General features: G+C 37.6%; 1 long non-coding RNA gene across 1 annotated transcript in view; it reads right to left on the bottom strand.

Moving 5' to 3' along the window:
- Nucleotides 1–846: 846 nt before the first annotated feature.
- The window catches only part of LOC106870117 (uncharacterized), a 15,186-nt gene continuing 7,673 nt past the window's right edge, over nt 847–8,359 (bottom strand). The window contains exon 2 of the long non-coding RNA XR_001409487.2: nt 847–952. This is a non-coding gene — a long non-coding RNA (uncharacterized LOC106870117). The remainder of the gene's footprint in view (nt 953–8,359) is intronic.

Genomic DNA, 8,359 nt, shown 5'->3' with positions numbered 1-8,359 from the left:
ACCACCACCAGTATTGTTGCCAGGGCTACTGCATGTTGAAGCAGCACCGCTGTTAGTCATGCACATGTTGTTACTACCACTGTTGTTGTCTGCACCATGGCTTCCGCTGGTGCCGTCATTGGCACCGTTTGCTGGACTGAAGTCTTTCCACAACAAGTCATTGTTCTTATCAAGAATGTTCATAATCTGTGACTTATCAGGGACTTTTAAATGGCAGCCAGGGTTGTAGATCGGCTGACCGTAGAAGCCGGAAGTGTTGTTGAAATTCATTGGAAAAACTGGTTGTATCGGATACATGATTAGACAGTTCTTGGAATGGCCAACTCAACACTAGTGGTGTAGTGAAAGTGCTACAACTGTAAATTAATTGTCCCAGAATGTTCCTTAGGGAATATATATATGTGTGTGTGTGTGTATGTGTGTATAAATGTATATACAAGTCTTCGTTTAGTCTGAGTCACCTCGACATGATTTCCACTCATAAATCCTCAAATACTAACCTTAATGAAACAAGAAAAACTAAAAGAGAGGAACGAAAATATGATACAAGCAACAATGTATCTTTCTGTTTAAAAGGAAAAAACTTCTGGTGACACTGAGAGAAAATGAACAAGCAATCCTATGAGTATACAAATATATATATATATATATATATATATATACATATATATATATATGTATGTATCTGTATGTATCTATATCAGATGATCTGGTGTTTCAAATGACAATATGGATTAAAAAGCTTTAAGTTACAGGATGATAGCAATGGGAGAGAGAATGAGATTTTAAATTCATTCTTGCAAACAACGAAGGTTGCTGTTGTTGTTGTTGTTCCTGTTGTTGATGCCGTTGTTTTTGTTCTTGTTTTTTTTTTTTTGTTTTTTTTTTTCTGAGACTGTTAAAGAGAGAACGTGGAGGATGTTTACAGAAGTAACACTTCAAGCCAGGGAATCTGAAACATAACAACAAAGGAAAACACATTAGAGAGTGAAGTAACATGCACGTGTGTGTGTGTGTGTGTGTGTGTGTGTGTGTGTGTGTGTGTGTGTGTGTGTGTTTTTAGAATTATTTGTTCACTGAAATCAAAGTCTGTTGACAAAGGCATAAAGAAATCACACAATTACACTTTAGAAAGAAATAAAACCATTAGTGATTCTAACATGGCGCATGTTGTCCAAAAGTTGGGGAAGCCCTCCATCGAAACTGCTGGCTTATGAAGTTTCTAAAGAATCATATAGAAAAACATAGAATTTAAACCTTAAAGATATTTGTTTCAAATTTTGGCACAAGGCCAGCAATTCTGGAGGAAGGAGCAAGCTGATTACATCAACCCCAGTGCTTAACTGGTACTTATTTTATCAACCCTTTTATCAAGGATGAAAGACAAAGTTGAACTCAGCAGAATTTGAACTCATGAGCATTAAGACTGAAGAAACGCTGTGAACCATTTTTCCCAGCATGCCAGAACTGTGGCAGGCTTCTTTCAGTTTCCGTCTACCAAATCCACTCAAAGATTTGGTTGGCCCGAGGCTATAGTAGAAGACGTGGTTGGTCAGCAAGCTACTTACCACACAGCCACTCCTGCGCCTACATACACACAGATATATACATACATAAATACATATATGTATATACATATTACACCAATACATATACATAGAATATATACAAACACACACGCACACATATATATACACGTTTGAAAAATCTCTTTCGAGACGACAGCAGTTATCTCCCTTCCACCCGCTATGTCTTCCAAGAGAATCGAGATTGTTCACCTTTTACCCTCAGACGAACACGTATCAAAAGCTTACATATTTCCTCAGGGCAAACTCAGAAAGCATATATATCTATCATTAAATGGCATTCGGTTCAATACGGAATCTTTATTGAAACAGCTTCTAGAGTTTTTTTTTTTTAGTAACTATTTTTCAGCTGCTTATAGACACGTTTTCCAGAAGGTCGATGAGCAGACGACATCGTCAGCTGTCATTTGCTCTGTGCACCATACTTTTTGACGGTCGTTTGTGTCATTGACAATACACAATATGCAAGAAATAATTGACTTTCTGTAATGTTAAGTCTATTTCGAAACGAAAATCTAGTTTCTATAATAATAAAAATTCTTTTTTTTTTTTTTCGAGCTTGTTTCTGTCACAGGACAATTGTAGTACTAGGAGACTGTCATGAAATCGACGGCAGTACTTATTGTGGAACATATTTTATTAGTCTCTCCTAGCCGAACCGCTGCATGGCACCTCGGGCAAGGGTCTTCTACTATGGCCCTGGGTCAAAGCTTCGTGTGAGGATTTGGTAGAGGGAAATAGAAAGAAGCCCATCGTATATATAAATATATATATATATATATATATATATTAAATTAATAATAATATACATATGTATATAATTATAACAGGGAGCAAGGGCGAAAACGACCCATCTGAAGCATGCTTAAGGTGCATAGACCTTCAAAAAACTCCCAAAAACTCCGGATAAATATACACATGGCTGAAAGCAGGCAAGTGAAAGAATATTAAAAAAGACCTCATGTTAATTGTGAAATAAGAGGAATTAATAAAATATATATATACATATATATATATATATATTGACAAGGACAACAAAAGAAAGAAAGAGACCTCGATATTGTGTAAATAGAGGAATTCATCTGTAAAAATATCTGACACTTATTCGGTAGCCATGATAAAACTCTGAGTTTCGGATGCCAGGGTCGGGGGTCCACTCCAACATTTCTTCAGTTATCCAGCCACTGTAAATTCCTCATTCTTCAAAGGAATTTTTAGTGGCTGGATAACTGAAGAGATGTTGGAGTGGACCCTCCCACCCTGGCATCCGAAACTCGGAGTTTTGTCATGGCTACCGAATAAGTGTCAGATATTTTTACAGATATATATATATAGAATTATAAGGTGTATCTTCGTTCGTCTCTCCCCCACCCCACTACTGCTTGACATCCGGTGTTGGTGTGTTTACATCCCACATAACTTAGCAATTAGGCAAAATAGACTGATAGGCTTTAAACAAAAAAGAAAGAAAAGCTCTTGGTTTGATTCAGTTGACTATAAGTTCTTCAAGGGGTTTCTCCAGCATGGCCACAGTCTAATGATTGAAACCAAAAAAAAAAAAATGATACACTGTAAAAATGTATATATACACATATATACACAAGATACATTCAGTGTTTAAGGCAGGGCTCCTGATTTTTGAGCAAGTGTAGAAGAGAAGAGACAGACAGACAGACGTATATAGAAAAGTAGTGCAACCCCTTAATACATCCTTGTCTCCCCTGACAAAGGGACTCCACCCATCTATTAATATCACACCAGCAGCAGCAGCACAGATTCTAAGCTTCTCCATACACCTTATCTTCAATATCATCCCTTCACTTTCCTTCTTTCCCTCTCGCCTTTCCCCTATCTCTTATGCCCTACTTCACTAACAATCTGTAAAACTGGACATTTTAAATCCCTTCTCAGAATTTGAAGTCTTTAAAACAAGGCATGCCATTCTTTGTGTATGCATGTATGTGGATGTGTGTGTGTGAGCTGCAATGAGGCTGTATGTTCGTGTGTCAGTGTAAGTTGTGGTGGTGTTCCAGTTATATGTGGAATTGTATCATATTTACAACTGCATTGATTTCATTTACATGTGAATTTAATATAATTTAATACACAACATCCAAAGGTCTTTTTTGTGCATTTCTGTGTTTTGTGTGTGTGTGTGTGTGTGTGTGTGTGTGTGTGTGTGTACATGTGGTTTTAAACATACACACACACATATGTAGACAGGCAGATAGATAGATAGATAGGTAGAGAGAGAGAGAGAGATAGATAGATGGATAGATAGAGAGGTAGATAGATAGATAGATAGATAGGTAGGTAGGTAGATAGAGAGATAGATATAGATAGGTAGGTAGGTAGATAGATAGAGAGATAGATAGATGAATAGATAGATAGACGGATGGATATGTGCATATAATATATATTTATAAAAAGCACATACAGATTTCTATGTAACACACAGACTGGCCATGCTGGGGCACCACCTAGAAGAATTTTAGTCGAATGAATCAACCTGAGTTATTTTTTTTCTTTTAAAGCCTGGTATTTAATTGGTTTCTTTTGTTGAACTGCTAAGTAATGAGATGTAAACACATCAACCTACGAGCATAAATGTGTGTGTGTGTAGCTATGGTTGATTGGTTAAGAACTTCAATTCACAACCACAAAGACCAAAGTTCAATCTCTCTAGAGTTGGTGTCACAATGAAATATACTTAGTCCACACCGTTAAGTATCAGTGACAAGAAGGGCAGCATCCAGATGGGAAACCTATGCCGTATATGAAAGAAATGGTGCAAACGTGTCTTCCAGAAGCCACAGCAGAGGCAATTCATTTGGGTGAGCAGTAACTAAATAAAATTGGATAAAAAGTAGAGGGATTCCTTTAGAACCAGATATGGGGGCCACGTAAAAAGCACTGGTGCTGGTGTCATGTAAAAAGCACTGAGTACATTCTGTAAAGTGGTTGGCGTTAGGAAGGGCTTCCAGCTATAGAAACCAAGCCAATACAGACTATGGACCCTGGTGCAGCTCCTGGCCTTAATAGGCTCCTGTCAAACTTTCTAGTTCATGCCAGCATAGAAAACAGATGTTGAATGATAATGATGATGATGATAATGATGATGGTGATGATGATGACGATTGCAGAAAATCTCAGTAGAGTTTGTGGCATGAAAGAATGTAAAGTGGTTGGTGACCGGAAGCACATTCATCCGTGGAAAGCAGGCAAAAATGTGTGTCATACAAGAACACCAACACAAACTGGCTATTTATCTCTGTTATGTGTATCAGATGACACAGAACCAGCACAAGTGGGGAAGGCTTAAGTAACCCATCCCATCCTCACATGAAACTGGAAGACAGACATTATGTGATGATCACGATGAAGCATATGTATGTATGGGGGAGAGGGTTGTCTCCATATCTTGACATTGCACGAGAGTTGTAAATGAATGTCACTGTTATACAAGCAGTGTCGTTCATTTCCAATATTCTGTGAAAATGTATTTGGCCATGGGGAAAATAGGTGAGGGTTGGCAACGGGAAGAGCATCTGGCCACAGGAAATCTAAAACCGAGAGACCTTTGCAAGCAAGGCAGAGTTGGTGTTAAAAATCTGATTACACACACACACACATAAATTTATACATATATACATATACAATGGGTTCCTTTCAGTTTCCATCTACCAAATCCACTCACAAGGCTTTGGTTGGTCGGAGGTTATAGCAGAAGACACTTGCCCAAGGTGCCACACAGTGAGACTGAACCCAGATCATGTGGTTGGGAAGCAAGCTTCTTACCACACAGCCACACCTATATATATATATATATATATATATATCCTCATCATCGTTTAACGTCCGCTTTCCATGCTAGCATGGGTTGGACGATTTGACTGAGGACTGGTGATCCAGATGGCTACACCAGGCTCCAATCTGATCTGGCAAAGTTTCTACAGCTGGATGCCCTTCCTAACACCAACCACTCTGAGAGTGTAGTGGGTGCTTTTATGTGCCACCGGCACGAAGGCCAGTCAGGCAGTACTGGCAACGGTCATGCTCGAAATGGTGTATTTTACATATATACATATATGCACATACACATATATCTGTTGCCTGAGGACACTGTGTAACCACAGGCAAACTTCAGAGTAAAAACAGACTGATTCAACCAAAATGAAAATACACACACACACAATGAAATGCCTGTGAAAATCAGCTTATTCACCAGAGGCAAACACACATGCATACACTTCACAGTTTTGTAATGACACTAAACGTAAGTAGATGTTATTCTGTTTCTTTGACACTATATTGTATGCCTTATGAAACTGAACTCCTTGGAAATGAGATTAATAGCTTTTACATCTCATATATACAGGCTAAAAGGCGGCTGATATTGTGACCGTCTAACATGTCTGAAATATCAGCCATTTACTGCATTATAATGAGTTGGAAATTACTTCTTATATTTGGTGAGTAATATTTATTGATTTAATTTGGATAAGCACTGCCCAGCTTGCTTATTATTTAATGTCTGCTTTCCATCCTGGCATGGGTTGGACAATTTCACATGGAGCAGGCTAGCAGGGAGCTGTCCAGACTGTCTGTTGTGGCATGGTTTCTATGGCAAGATGCCCTTCTTCATGCCCACCACTTAACAGAATGTGTTGGGTGCTGCTTACGTGCCACTGGCACAGGTGCATCTATGCAGCACCAGTACAGGTGCCTTTTATGTGGCACTTTGGGCAAGTGTCTTCTACCATAGCCTTGGGTCAACCAAAGTCATTGTGAGTGGATTTAGAAGATGGAAATTCAAAGAAGCTCATCATATAAATATATATATATATATATATATATATATATATATATATATATATATATATATATATATATATATATATATATATATCTGTGTATCTTTGTATTTGTTCCTTGCCACTGCTTGACAACTGGTGTTGGTTTGTTTACATTCATGTAACTTAACAGTTTGCCATAAATGACTGATAGAATAAATATTAGTCTTTGAAATAAGTAGTGGGGTCATTTAGTTCAACTAAACCCTTCAAAGCCATGCCCCAGCATGGCCACAGTCAAATGACTAAAACAAGTAAAAGATAATAGAAAATATTAATATAATTGGCAGTATTTCTCTTTCTGTTTTTCTGTCCCCCCAAGGAAAGATAACTCTGATCTTAGATTTATCTCCCTTGATTATCATATTCTAACTACAGTGCTATACATCATATGACACATAATATATTAGGAACATACTTTTGCCACTGTTTAATAGCATCATGTATTTCTACATCTGTAATTAATATATAGTTAAGCACCATCATTATTGTCCATAATATATATCTATTACAAATATATAAACGAGTATATTATCTTAATATAACTTAATATTTTAATTTGGAAAATTAGAATTCATTTCATTAATATCCGTGGATGCAGGAATGGTTGTATGGTTAAAAAGCCCATTTCCCAATCATTTAATTCTGGTCTCAGACCCTGTGTGTCTTCTAATATTGACCCAGGCTAACTAAAGCCTTGGGAGTGAGTTCGGTAAATGAAAACTGAAAGAAGCCCATAGTATATGTGTGCACATGTGTATGCATGCGCTTTGTGTATGTGTAAAGATATGTTTGGTCATGCAGAAATATTACCTTACTTGGAAACAGATGAAGGTTGGTGACAGGAGGAGCTTCCAACCATAGAAAAAAACTCCACCACAACCAATTCTGTGCAACCCATACAAACATGGAAAAGCAGACATTAAACAAAACATCATACATCATAAAATTTCTCAAAAATAAAGCTGTAATTATTCCACCAATGTAACATTCCCTTCATATTATTCACAAAGACAAAAGCCATATTCCAACCGTGACCCTCAAACAGGCAACACCTAATCTTCTATTTTTGACTTGTTTCAGTTATTGGACTGCAGCCATGCTGGAGCACTGGATTGAAGCAATCAACCACAGTACTTTTTATCATTCAGATATAAATCCAAGGTTACAGTGGAAAAAAAAAAAAACTTGTCCAAGGTACAATGCAGTCTGATTGAACCAGGAACCCAGCAAATTTCTTAATCACAAACCTACATTTGCATCTTTTTTTTTTTTTTTTTTTTTTTTTTTTTTGGATGGGGTCATAGGACTGCTGTTGTGATATAAGTTGTCTTCAGTGTTTTAAATCTGGTGGGTCTCGTCTCTCTCTGCAAGTCTGAATAGAGCCAATTTTTTACCAGAAAGATGGAAGAAATCAACCCCAGTACTGGACTTTTATTCTATTTATCAACCCCAAAAGGATGAAGGACAAAGATGGCCTTGGTAGAATCTGAATTCAGATCAGAAATAGCTAGGATGGAATACCACAAAGTATTCTAGCTGACCCTTTAATGTCTCTCCTGACTCACAAACTATGTGTAAAGGGATTGGCATTAGGAAGGGCATCCAGTCATAGAAACAATGCCAAAGTAGACATTGGAGTACATCACAGTTCTCTGGCACATTGGATCCAATCAAATCCACAGATGCATGGTAGTATAGGAGATGGAGGTTAAATGATGATGATAATGAGGATGAGGATACAGGACAGCAAAGCTTTGTAGAGTACTTGATAATAAGATGCAGACACATGTCTCTCTGCTTTGGCCACCGATTCTCAACTGCAGCCTTCAAGCATCCTCGAAGCAGCCCTTGACTGTCTTCCCTCTATAAGCATAACAAATTTCTCTTTAATTGGTTTCTGTTTTACTTTTTTTTTTT

Source organism: Octopus bimaculoides, chromosome 14, assembly GCF_001194135.2.
Source record: "Octopus bimaculoides isolate UCB-OBI-ISO-001 chromosome 14, ASM119413v2, whole genome shotgun sequence".
Classification (NCBI taxonomy): Eukaryota; Metazoa; Mollusca; class Cephalopoda; order Octopoda; family Octopodidae; genus Octopus; species Octopus bimaculoides.
This window is presented reverse-complemented; position numbering and strand designations above follow the sequence as displayed.